Source organism: Charadrius vociferus, unplaced genomic scaffold (genome assembly GCF_000708025.1).
Source record: "Charadrius vociferus isolate BGI_N301 unplaced genomic scaffold, ASM70802v2 scaffold32, whole genome shotgun sequence".
In the NCBI taxonomy this organism is placed as follows: domain Eukaryota; kingdom Metazoa; phylum Chordata; class Aves; order Charadriiformes; family Charadriidae; genus Charadrius; species Charadrius vociferus.
Window position 1 is genome coordinate 4,142,949 of NW_009647856.1, and position 14,490 is coordinate 4,157,438.

General features: G+C 37.3%; 1 protein-coding gene across 1 annotated transcript in view; it reads right to left on the reverse strand.

The window, feature by feature from the left end:
* Positions 1-14,490, reverse strand: part of SEMA3A (sema domain, immunoglobulin domain (Ig), short basic domain, secreted, (semaphorin) 3A) — a 168,045-nt gene that overhangs the window by 66,754 nt on the left and 86,801 nt on the right. The window lies entirely within an intron of this gene.

Below are 14,490 nucleotides of genomic sequence, written 5' to 3' on the forward strand. Positions count from 1 at the left end.
ACCTATTTTTCACTGACTGAAATATGCTGCTAGTGTAGATTAGTACATAATACAATGTTAAATTCTGCTTCCTAACCTGAGTGACTTCTGCATTGACAGATTTGTGGAGGTCACTCCAAAAACTGAAATTTCCATTTCCCACTAGCACTGTGTTTAATTTGCATTACACATAAGTCAAGGAGCCCCAAAGCTGGGACATCCCACACCCCAACATTTTCTCTGATTACTTAGGCCTTTGCAACCAGTTTTCAGCTGCTTATGCCTAAAAATCCTCCATGAGGTAGATGCTGAAGGACTTCCTTTAACCAATTTTTGCAGGACTGAGTAGCTTAGGCTGTAACAGGAACTACAGACTGATAAAGTGTCTTTTTTTCTTACTGACAAATCACAGATCAGTCATCTGTTTTAAAAAAATAATAATAAAAAAAAATCAGAATATATGTATAAACTATATGTGTTGATAGTAGAAAGCAACTAAGAAAATGTTACAATATTTTCCCTTATTTATTTCACAACAGATTAGTGCTTTACCTTGATTCTGAAGCAATTCCTGCTTTTACTATCTCAAACCCCTCTTTCTTATTCTTATCATCCCTTTCCTAACACAGAATCATAGAGGTGCTGGCTGGAAGGGCTGTCTAGATACCATTAAGTCCAGGAGGACTTGAAAGAAGACTGTTGTCAACACAAGATATGGTCAGTTTTGGTCTTGCCAAGTCATGAAAACCTTCAGGAATGGACATTTTATAACCCTTCTGGGCAACTTCCATTGGCCTCATAGTGAAGAATTTTTTTGCTAAACTGAACCTTCCAAGGAACAACTTGTGACTTTTTGTCCTGATTATATCATCTGCAATGATGGCAAAGATGCAAACAGATGGCAAAAGCGCCCATCGTAACTACCCTTCAAGCAGTTATAGGCTGTTACTAAGCTGCCTGTTCAGCTTCACTTCTCCAGACGAAGTCTCAGGCTAGACCTTCCTGAAAGCTTAACAGTGTGTAAATTCCAGAGTCTTACACTGTCCTGTGCTTGCAAGTAAAAGTCTCAAAATGGTGCACAATACTTTCACCCTCGAGGGCAACGCTCCAGTGCTCAGTGCTGGAGACTTGGCACTCCACAATGCTGTGGAAGATGCAAAAAAACATCAACAACTGAAATTTTATTCAGTAATTGCTTTGGTAATGATTTTTTAATGTGAAGATCATTCAGGCAAATAGCTGATGTCTTTCTCACAAGCAGTGAATTCAAGTATTTGGAAGCAGTGCTCTCGCTGGCACCCTGCCGTCCCCTTCTTGCTCGTCCATACTGAATCCAGCCATGGGCCAGGCCAGTGACCAAACATACTTCCAAACGGTATTGTTTAAAACTTATAGACTCCATGTTTCTGTAAGTGGGTCACAGGCTGTAGTTTTTATTACAAGCTTGTTTAATTACGTCATGCAAGCATGTATCTCTATATGTATTACATATTTTCAAAGCAACACCAGAAGGACTTCACATTTCACTTAATTTACTGGAGAAAAAGGTAAAGGGAAAATGAACTGTTAGCAGAATGGTCTATCTGAAGGAGCTTACTGCACTGTAAGATAAAGTTTGGACGCAACTTCGTGAAGTTAGATCCCAGAATTCAAGCTCAATCTCCTAAGGCATGTTCTTGTAGATGTAGCCTGCCTGATTATGTTTATATAGTCATCCTGTATCTATAATATCTTGCACAGTATTAAATTTATTTCTTTCCCTTTGTCTTTCTTTATATTTCTTAATAGTCCAGACACATTCCTTGCTTCTATCCAATTTTCTGTCTTTGTTCCTTCTAACAAGAAATGAATAAATAATGAAAAAGAAAACTGTTTTTGAAATTCTGCTGTGGGGTCCCTATCTAGATCTTGCACAATAAATAGAAGTGGTAAATTGAGGCGAATGCTAGATCTCAACTACAATAATAGAAAATGGCACTAATGCTGCAAGCCATTATTGAAAAATGTTATTATCAATCTACGTTTTCTTGGGATTTCTTCTTAGTAGATGATAATTGCTCAACCTGCACACCAATGGATATTTGATAAGGCTATAAAGTCAGTGGCATGACAGTTAAAGCAGAATATATTCCCAAGATAATCCCATGTGTCATTATAAGACAAATAGGAAACAGATGTTGAGAGTGATTTGATGTAGGAAGGATCTGATTTTTGACTGTATTCTTCTGGTTTATGTCACTGTAACTCTACTGATACTGGTGTGTAGCAGACAAGAAAGAGCGGAGAGCTGGGTCAGCATAAGTCAGAGATGATCTACCCTTCTCTTTGTGTTTGTGGAATAAAACATTTGAAATAAGATGCATGACAAGGAAATCCCACAGTGTTTTTTGTATTTCAGTTAAAATGCAATGTAGAGACATGTACAATAAGTTTCCAATGTATGGGCTAGTAATAATGACAATAAATACATCACTGTTAAGTGCCAAATAAATGTATCATGGTTACTCAGAGGCCCCAAGGAGTTTTGATAAACATGCTATAGGAAGTCTAAACTGTCATAAATAGGGAGAGAGCAAGGGCAGCTCTTGGGTAATGACTCAGGGCCAAAATCAGTCTGCTTGGAGCTAGCAAAGACCAAGGCTGTGCTTGGAGGCTTAGGGGGACTTCGGACCAGGTGAGTCTGGCCTTCTCTTGCACAGTAGAGCCAAGAGCTTTTAGCTAGAAAGCATGTACTTTATTTGCCCTTAGAAAAATTCTGATCAGTTTATAATTTTGCTGCTTCTTGGGTTTTACAGTGAATTGAGTGCAAAGATTGATACTGCAGTGAGTCAGCAAATACCTTGGCCATAAACAGCAAGGGAAATTGTGTATTCACCAAAGGCTTATTGTTTCAAAGCTTTGTGAGGGCTATTATAAAGACAGGAATTCATGACAAAGCAAGCTTACCAGGCTGAAGAAAATTCTCTGGAAATGCAAAAAGAAAAGAAAGATACTCAAAGAGTATCTCAACAATGAGACCAATTTATTATCCAAAACCATTCTTCAGTTGCACTGGCAGCCCAAAATGACATGTCAATGTACTTCAAACCTCTTTAAGGATCCTCATAGCTAAAAACCCTGCTGCACCATGTTTTATTTAGTTGGTACTGGGCTATTAAACTCTAGGTCTATATCTCATTGATGCTCCTCTATAATCCATAATAAAGCTACTGAAAATGAGAGATTGTTTAGATCTAGAAATTCCACTAACTCATAAAGAAAACAACTGACTGTAAATTAAGTTACAGTCACAGGACTGCTGGCTCATGGTATGGTATGAATTGTTTCACCTCGGAAATGCTTTGCGTGATGGGAGATTATGCTTCTGGCTCCTTAAAACACATGTTTTCCTGCAGCACACAGTGTGATAGATGGCAAAACTCAGCCAGAAAGAACTACAGTTCAGTCCTGGAAATGAATGTAAAAGTTATTGTAATTCCCATTCTTTAGCCCGATAATCTGCCATTTGAAAGCTCTAGAGATTCACTTTCAAATGACTGGAATATGACTGAAATAATGCCCAATATCATGATACTGAGTGGTGACAAGATATTGCTATTTGACCAGACTTATTTCATATCTTGCTACTGAATAGTTGTCAGCCAGTGTGCCGATATGATATAATGTGATATATACATACAAACATAAATATACCAACAGTACACCCACGTATGTATATGTATATATGCCCAGTATGATAACTTTTTAAACCATTTTTTGTATCTCTGTCAGCAGCTAGTCCATCCAGAACTGTCTCAACAAAACAAGGACAAGAAAGACGAAAGCATACACAGGTTGGTTTTGGAAAAAAAAAAACCAAACCAAAACAAAAAAACAAAGCATCTTCTTTCCCAGCTTAGCACCATTTCTGGCTTGTGAGAAAATGTGTGGTTAATGGGGAAGAAATAACCTACCAGAAAGGACAGCACTGACTGCTTAATTTAAGGGTGATTTTTTTCCTGCAACTTTTTTGGCAATTCACACAGAAACAGTCCCAGAATTGCAGAGCTTAATGCAGCGAAACCACTGCTGGTCAATAATGAATCAATGCAGTGCAAGCAATTGATCTGGAAAGACTGTATTGATGGAGTGTGCACAGCTACTAAGAAGGTATTACTTGCTTAAATTATAAGGCATGGATGACATAGAGAGGTTTGACATCAGTGATGCTCCCCAGACACTCTAGTGCAATCGAAGGCACTTATATCCTTACGCTTGTAACCCCCAAACCATAAATAGAAAGGAGCGCATCCTCGGGGTACCTTCCAGGGTTAGCTGATCTCCACAACAAGCTGCCAAACAATAATGTGGGATGATCCAGAAACATTCAAGATGCCAAGGGCCATAGGAACTAACACATCCTTTGATATAAAAGGGCACAGTTGGCCACAGCTGTGAGCATCCTTGATATTAATATTTCCCTTGCTATTTTCACAAACTCTGTTGTGCTACCATGAAGCACTTTGTAAGACAAATAGATTAAAGGGGAGAAAAAAACACAAAACAGAACAAAACAAAACCAAAAAACAAAAACAAACCACCCCAAAAGAAATATCCATTTGGAGCACTTTAAGGCCAATGGTAATGTCTCTTACTAAGTCAGAAGTTGTTGGCATTGAAATATTGTGTTCTCAAACCAGGACATTGGATTATTCAGTGTTGGTAAGAACAAAAGGAAAACTCACTTCCCACTCAGAGGAAAACTTTCAGACTTGTTAAGGTTTGGATTCTTCCCCTCTACATAGAGGCATTAACTGGGGTGGCTAAATTTGCTTCCCAAGTCACAGTCAGCAGAAAGCAACAGGTTCCTCTGAATGATGAGTCAGACCAACTCAGAATTGCAGTTCTCAAGGGCAAGATCTCTCGGCATTGACCACAGAGGAAGCTTCATGTGAATTTAGGTCTGAGCCAAGAGTCTTTCTGAAATGAACACTGCTGAGGCAGCTGATTGGAGACACCTGACTTTGAAAACAGATGCTGATGGTTTCGTTGTTCAGGTTTTTTTCTTTCTTCCCCCCTCCATATATTAATATCAGTGAATTTTTTATTTTCCTCTTGCCTAATACAACTTTCTGTGCACACATTTTATGACTGTATCAAAGATATTTCACAGAGTCTTTTAAGTACATTTCACTCTATGAGAAATGATTTATTTATGAATTGTGTTACTTTTCAAGAATAATTTTAAGTGGAACAACTGTGCAGGATATGGCTATGTTGTTATTGTTATTATATTTCCTATTTCACACTTAATCTATTGAGTCATGAAAACTGTTAAATATGAGGACTTTGGTTTCAGGTTTGGGAATCATGCTGTTATGGAACTTTTAATAAGAAACCTTTATTAAAGTCATCCCCATGGAATGCTCTATTTTTAAAAAAACCTGCAAGTGCAAATAAATATAATGTGAGAAATTATGCAAAAAATACAAATATTAAAACAAATGTAAATGTTGAGGCAAGTGGTAACCATTGGGGAAATAGGTGAAAAGTGATTGTAGCAATAATGCCACTTGTTTAAATCATTAATTATTAAAAAAAGAAAAATGAAAAAAAGAAAAATAATACATACATACATACAATGGGCTTCTGACTTTTAGTGTTTAGGCTCCATATGCTTTAGGGTTTTTACCTGCACACATTTGGGGGATACTGGGCTCCGCAACACCTTTAGTATGTTTTGTTTTTCTAACTTGAGGCTTAGTAGAATTGAGTTACTGGAAACCAGTTTTAAAACCCTGTGGGAAATCACTCTAAGTGACAGATCTTTAGTAAAATGCTGTTCCCAAAGAAAGGTCTCCAGCTTCTGTAGGACCTGGAACTGAAAGTCTCTTGGGCTGCTGTGCTGCACTAAAGGGGACAGAGAAGGAACTTTATTAAAAATGTTTACCTGCAAAGCTGATCCTGAGCTCCTAAGAAGATCTGCCCACCTCTCTGTGCCTGCCCTCAGGCAGCGTGCCCAGCTTCCTGACCACTGCAAGACCTCTCAAACGGTCTCTGCATTAATCTGTGTCCACTTTTTCAGACCCAAGAAACACTCTTTCCTCTGAGCCACTCTACTTGTAGATATTCATCAACATTTTGGTACCTGAAAATCTTATTTCTGATATTGAGATTAAAGACCTGTTGAGATGATATCCAGCTCCACACTTCATTCTGTAGACTAATGAAAACGCAAGACAGGTCTTGATTTCTCTTTCTCCTTTTACCCAATGTGGTACACCTACTGGGAACTTTTCCTGGCTTATGATGTTCAGAAGATGCCTTAAGATGCAGTAGACAACTCTGGTAAGCACAAATTTTGAAAACTTGTCTCCCTAGACTAAGCTGAATTTATACAACTCACCCTCTCAATAGCTCTCTTTCAGTCAAATATCAACACAAGTCACGTATTTCTCTGCTTTCTTCTGAAATTAAATGAATGTATATTTATTCAGTTACCATAAACCTTCGCAAAAAGGGAAATGTTTCATATCTATCTATCTATCTATCTATCTACCTACCTACCTACCTACCTATCTACATCATTATAATTCAATTAATTTAAAGAAAGGGAAAACATAGCCAAATGGGCTGTTCAGGAACAGCTGGTTCAATCTATTCATTATTCTGAGTTTATAATCTGTAAGTGTTTCTGCTTCTGATTGGAAGACAAACCAAGTGTCAATGTCAAATAGTGAAGACTTGTTCACACCTGAACATACTAGTTTGCATACTAATATTGGTATTTATATGAAGAATAGCCTCTTTCAAATAACTGTGCAACATATGTAAATAAAAGGAGGGCAGGCACAGTCAAACTGAGCAGCTGTTCAAAAAAGAAGTATACATTTGTGAACTTGGTTTTGCAATATTTCACAAGCTAAAGACACCAGACTTATCTGACCTTCATGAAATAGTTTTTTGGGTTTTGGTTTGCTTTGTTTTCCTAATGATGTCGTGTACCTATTTGTACCAATTTTAAAACACTGCCTAATTTAGATTTTGGATAAAATATCATTCTAATTCTGAATAACAAAAATAAATGAGCAGACATGAAAAAAATACCAAGGAAATTCATTATAGTGTCATTATACTATTTCTCCCTTTAGAAAAACTTGCAAATATAGAGTGATTAGGAAAAAAAACAAAACACAAAAAAAAACACGACCCAAACCAAACACGCAGTTAACGTGAATGACATGTTAACCTTGACTGATTAGTAAAGACACCAAAAAATGTCATCCCAATGGCATACCAGACACTAGATACCATCAAGGATATTGAACAATTCTCAGAGGACACTGAGAATTAGAACGCCTTTGTATTGCAACTTTCTGGGTTGTCAAGTGTAATACATCACCTAAGATCACCGTCTGGCTCATATAGGATGACCTCTGGAAATATAACCACCATACAATGACTGTCTGTTCCAGTCAAGTTATGAAGCGGTCTGCATATGTAAGCAATAAGATATACAAACCTAAAACCAGTACACGTAGCTGAACTACATAACCTAAAAGTCTCAATTCTTTAAGTGTTCTTACTCTTACCCCCAACATATTTTCCATTAAAAACATTTGGAACAGATTCTAATAGCTTTAGCAGATTCTACTATTATGTTAAATAAATTATTGGGCCATACTCTATTACATGATTGTACTAGTTTTCTATGGTTATTTTTAGCATTCAAGACCACTGCTTTCCCCCTTTGTCTTCTGGATTTCCTGTATGTTATTAGACTGTGGTGAGGTCAGGCATCAGAGGAAATAACAGCAGTGCTAACTCCTAGACCCAATGTTTTATGAATTACTGAGCATCAGTGATGTAATGGCAATAAATCTAACCCAGTCTCAGTCTTGTGTCCTGTTGTAAATAAATGAAGTTAGCAAAGGTGCTATTTTATTCAAGAGCCTTCCTGATGAGAACCAAAATGCTTCCCCCAGGGGATTGTTTGTAAAATTGCTTCTATGATTAGGGTGCTGTTTAACAAGAGAAAGGTTCTTCAGTTTTCCTGGGGAACTTTCATGTCTGAGTAAAGGGTATCTTATTTACAACACAAAAATGACTGCAAATTGGGGAAGCTACAAATAGAAAGGAGTTAGTCAAGTGGAGTTAACATATAAGCATATGGCTAAGATTTTCTAATTTCCCAAGTGATTTTGCATGCTCCTGAGTTGGGCACCCAATTTAAGACTTGCTCAAGGGCTCTGATTTTCACCAAATACCTTCTTGGGCAATTTAAAATTCTGATACTTGGAACTGTTAATCACTTGTGAAAATTAAGGAATATGTCTGCACTGCTTTGTAGCCTATCTGCTTTTTAACTCCCAGCATGGAAAAATCTCGAATCTGAGCACACGTCCGAACCAAAGGCTTCCAAAATCTGACTCTTAATGAATGACAGAATAAGGAACAAGCCTAGAAAAATATCATGAAGTTTTTGTTTTTTTGTTTTTTTGTTTTTTTTCCCTAAAATAAGACCTAGTGAACATGCTTTCAGAGAATTTGTGCAAGTAACAAAGAAGGGATAGAGAATTACACCCACAGGAACTACGGTAACAACTATTAAGCTTGAATTTTTTTCTCTAGAAACTGCAATCTATCTGCCACATTTCACCCACAGAAGCCTTTAAAGTGTCAGGTCTAGCCCAGTGTTTGATACATATTCAGATTTAAAAAAAAACCAACAAAACCAAACCAAACCAAAACCACCCCATAAACAAGGTCTGTAATACAGAAGCTGAAATTCTGACCCTTTGGGCAATTTTGCTTTTCCTGAGGCAAAGCTTACATCTGAAACCTCTGCAATAAGCACTTCTCTTTCGTCTTTATTCCCTCCACTTGCTTTCAGTGTGACACCACCCAGCCCTTCTGCAGCCTCATTTTATTTTTCTTCATTAGCAAAAAATAATATCCTCAACATGTTAATAACTGGTATTGCATTAGAGAACAATGCATTTGAAAAGCTCACTTCTATTGTGCACATAGAGACTTAACTAACAGTAGACATAATTATAACCTCTCTCAGTGACAAGTTGCAATTATTACTCATGGCACTGTGTTTAAGAGCAATGCATTTTTCATACAGGTTGGGGTTTTTATTAAAAAAGTCAAGAATGTTTGATATTCTTTTCCCAGTGCAACAAAAACTTTGCTGACACAGAAACAGATGTATTTAAGTGTTTTTGATTGAGGGTGATGGAAAAAAATACATTAAAATTCACTTCTTTATTCACTATCTTGCCTGCTTTTCTAGCACTGAGGAGTCCCCAGAAGGGGAGAGAGTCAGCGATGCTGGCAAGAATATGTGATACACTCAAGTGCATATGTCTATATACGTGCACTCATAAATAGGAATGCATAGTGTCAGCGGGGCTAATCAGCAGCAAATAACTCAATTACTGATATTCCTATTTTCAAAGAAGAAATGTTGCTTTTCATTTAACAGAACTTTGTCTCAAAATCCTGGCTGTTTCACCCAGTAAGATCATAGTGTAGTATAGTGTAGTGTAGCAACGTACAGTATAATACAGATCAACTTTGTTGATTGAAGGAAACTGACAAATGCACCGACCTCTCACAGGAAAGAAGTAGTTTTCCTTAAAGTTCTGTTGATTTCTGAATTTTCTATAGCCAGTTTTAATGGAATTTAAATTATTAAGTTATTCAGCTTTTTTTTGAGAGAAAAAGATGACATTCAAATTATTTTGCGTTTCATCACCCACCAACAGGTCACAGTCACAGCATGGAGTGGTTATGGTCATGAATTGGGTTAGGCAGGACCTGTCTGTGCCCCGAGGAGGGTTAAGGACTGTAACGACAAACCCTGCAGACTGCAACTAAGGGTGATGCCATCCCAAATGTGGTGTGATCCCTGAGACCTTTGTGCATATTCTCAGGCCCTGCTCTCAGAGCTTCAACCTGGCGCCCACTGAAGTCAATGGAAGATTCCCCTCAAGTTCAGTGAACGCCAGAGGAATCTTTCTCATATCCCTTGCCATGTTTACATGTCAACTCGAGGTCACAGCAAATGTTTCCAAATGACTATGAATTAAAACAGTTGTTCTCCATCACCATCAATTTCAAAGGTTTGAACTGACGAATATACGACTTCTAAACTTGCATCCGTACCATCACCCTTCTGTTTTTTGTCATCATTAAAGTAACAGCGATAAACACTGAGAAGAAAAATCATGTGTGTTCTTAATCCATACTGATTACTTGTTTTAGAATATCTGACTGAAATGCAAGCTTCATTTGCATTTATGCAGATAAATGTTAAATGTTTAACTGCACTTAGCTGTTGATCCTTGAAATGTATAATTACATACAAACACATATATGCACAAACAAAAATAATAAGATCTGAAATATTAATCATCTCACCTGCTGTGCCAAATCACCCTTTTAATTTGTTATCTGTAAACAAAAACACCTTTAGACAATGAGCTGCGTTCTCTCCACAGCAACGCTTGTGCAACCCAGTGAAAACCAACATAACTAAAGGAAAAAGTCAGTTTTGGAGATTATCAAGCATGACAAATATCAGAAGGATTGATGTGGTTTTTTGTACATCCACAACATAAATGCAATTTTTAAGTCATTGGGTTGCTTCTAAACCATCTTGTCTTAGTTTTACAACTGGAGGGTTTCCTTACTGTAAGTTTGCCCTGGATCCAGAAAATTTGATCCTAATTGGTAGGGAAAAAAACACATGCCTTTGTATTTATTTATTAAAATCTTCTCAGACCATCTGCAGATAATGCTGCTCAGGTTTCTATCACCTTTGATGTAAACATTTCAATGGGACAAGGTGCTTGTGCTGTTTGAGGCACCTTCTGAACTCTGCTGAGCTTATCTTTTCTTTATAGATGAAACTTTGTTTATCTAAGATTTGAACACTGATTACAGGCCCCTGAGAAATAGGAGGCAGTTTTCAAAATGTTGTCAACTATAATTGGTTTCTGTCGAAACATAAGTCCCTCAGAAAGGGAAGAACTCAGAGGTATGATCTTGTAGGAAAAGTGACCAAACATCTGCATTGCTGGATGTTTCCTTGTAAGAAAAGTCTCAAGAGCTCTACCAAGGTCCACCGGTCCCACACTGCACATTTAGAGATGCACAGAAAAAACTTTGGCAATGAAATGTATCTTACCCCTTTCCTTCTCTTTTGTATGAAAGCATTGAAATTAACGCTTATTAATGGAATCTGAAATCTAATAGCCCAGCTGTCTTCCTGTTTCAGGAGGTGTTAGTGGTAGCAGAGAAATCGAACTGCAGGATTGGCATTTTATTCTTATATCAGTGACTAAGCATCTGCTCCAAAGCCCATTCAGTCTATGGCACTCTCCTCTCATCTTTCAGTGGCCTGTGATTAAGGCCTCAAAAGACCATGAGAAGGATCACTTTTTGTACTGATTAAAGAAACAGGAATTTTAAAACTACATTTCTGCCTGAAAATGTTTTACTTGCCAATGTTAGAGATAAAATCTCATATTACTGCTGCAGGCAGCTAGAATAAACCAGAACAACTTGTGTATTTACTTCAAGGACTTTCTGGCACTTTGTGTAAAGCTGTGTTCACCTTTTCCTTCTGTATCTTTCCACAGAAAGCAATTCTGCAAATACTACTGTAGTACCTCATTTTATAAATCAAGAACAAGATTTTTTTAAATTTTACTCTATTTTTTATGATTGAGGTCAGTGCCCAGTAGCAGTCAAAACCACAAGTTTAATGTTAGGAGTTTCAAGGAAAGAAATAAAAAACCAAAACCAACAGTGTCTTTATGCCTCTATAAATGCACGGCACTCCTGCATTTTCAGTATGGCATGAAGTACAGTCCTCTCACTCAGAAAGCATACAGCGCACTGGAAGAAAGACAAAAAGACTGTTCACAGCTCGTTCTAAAATGAGAAGCTGGCAGGTAGAAGGTTTAAAACAAAATAAAGGGATGTTCCTCACATGTTACAATTTGTAGGGCATGGGATCTTGCGGATACTTAAAAGATATATGAGCTCAAGAAATGCCAGTACTAATTCATCAAAACCAAGTCATTGAAAAGCATGAAACACAGAGATTCCACTCCTGGTTCAGGAAATCCCTGAACAACGAGTGCTGGAGCCTGGGAGACTAACTATCTCACCAAGCGCTGCCGCATGCTCGCCGCCTTATTCTCTTCCACTGGCATCCATTATGGGCCCTTGTGAGAACCGAGATACTGGGCTAAATGAGTCTTTGGTCTGAACAGATTTGACTGTTCTTATGAAATGAGGCAGAGAGAAATTAGGTAATTTAGCCAGGAAATCAATGCCAAAGCAAAAAAGCTAATGTTCTAGTTCCTGAGCCTTGTCCAGTGCCATAAACAAAAGTATATAGTCCTGCCTCAAATCCTAGTAATGCTAATGGCAGCTTAGCTTACTCAGCGCATGCAAAGCTGTCCACAGTGTGCCAAGGAAAACTGGTAAGGATCACTTGTGATGGGGAGAGTGCATCAGCCTTTGTGCCCAGTTGGCCTTTAGTCTCCCTGTGATTCCCAAGGAATATATCCCCTTTGGGTTCCCAATGCAGGGACAAATTGCCATATGCAAATAGCCACTTGTTTTTTATTCGCTTGGATTTTACAAGAACTAGCAGCGAAAGCAAAAAAAAAAAATCCCTCTGACAGATCACCAGCTCTAAAGCAACTTAACATTAATTAGCTAAACAATCATATAAACAAAAATTGAAAAGAAATATGTCATTTAACTTACAATAAAGATCAGATAATGCATACCACACAATTTCACAGAGAGAGACAAATTTGTTTTGTTTTGTTTGTTTTTTTTAACTGACTTCTATGATTCAAACACAGACAGTGGAGATTCACGTGACAATAGTATTCTAAAATGTTCCCATCACATCCAACACTTATTAAAATAATCTAATCTGTTTAAACATATTGGAGGGAAGAAGAGCCGATACGTAATTATCTCTTTCCCGAAATTGTTCTTTGATTTGGTTTCAAGGTTCAAAGTTCCACCCAGTTTTTGTGTTAATAGCCAGCACTGATGTCACTAGGAGAAATAAAACGGAAGATAGAGGTGGAGGTTGAATTTGAAGATAAATTGAATAAAAACGTTAAAAACCACCGGATAAGAAAAGCAAATAAACATCCAACAAGTCCACCTCTGGTTTCATAACTCTTCCTTGTTTCTTGATGTATCATAATATCCTTCCTTTCCCTTTTTAATCACTCAAACTTACAGCTGTCTTTTTAAACATTTTTACAGTCAACTTCAAGTGCCTCACTTGATAGCATGTGTCACACATTTCCTCCTCTTTTTGTGAAATAGCTTCAGATAGAATGGTTTAACCTGATTTTCCTGCTGTCTGGATTTTGTCTCTTGGTATTCAGAAGCCTCTTTCTATCTTAAATGTCATTAATTTTAAGTCGTTTCATCAAATTTTGGTCACAGGTTTTAAATTCTGCACTGTTAATCTTCTTAACTAATATAAGAAGTTAAAGAATCATTTATTACAAATTGTACCATGATGAGGATATGTGCCTACATAGAGCAGCCCTTTACAGGCAATAGAAGATTCCTAGTAGAAAATTAGTAAGTGTAAGCTGCAAACAGAAAATGAAGTGACAATAACAGGATATAAAGTAGACCAGACTTGCTCTATCTTAGAGTGTCCAGATGCTTTTTTCTTTCTGCTGCACTCCTACCTTTCCACCACCTCTACCTTGCCATCACATTAGTTTTTAGCCATTTATACTTGGACACACAGAAATAATTTTCAGCATGGGGATTTGATCTACTATGTTAGATAACAATGTCTACAGAAGAACACCAAATGCTTCTAACAGACATACATGTGTGTGCTGTTACATTTCAAGGAGTCTGAACATTAAAATCTAAGTTTAAGAGCAGTACCTAAGTTCACGATTTTTCTAAAGGCTGGTGTGGGTTGTTTTTTGCCTCAACTCTTGCACAATTAAATTGTATCCGAAATTTCATACTGCTTCCTGAGTTCCTTTCTTGGATTCAATTTGTATAATTTTATTCTTTCTAGTTCAGATAAATGTAAATCGATATCTGGGAACGTCTCTGAAATGTGTTGCTTCAGAGCGATTGCCTCATTTTATTTTATTATTTTTATTTCATGGTCATGAACATCCCAGATATTATGATAGGTGTGAAAGATAAGCACTATTTCTGAAGATGCATAATTGTCTTCATTGACAAGGGGTAAGGCTGGGTAACTATACCAGCTGACTATGTTTCAGGCAATTTAAATCAGGCAAAATAACTTCTACCCTCTGAAATTAGGCTGTATTCTAAATCTAGAGGGAGTAAATTATCTAATACAAGGAAAGAGTAAAATACTGAAAGTCTCAGATCCTCCAGCACGCTTCCCTGTTCCCTGTATCGATCTTTCTCGCTGTCATTTTTCCTCCATTTCATGATGCAGTGTTCCCTGACACTACAAGAAACCCCAAATCTCTT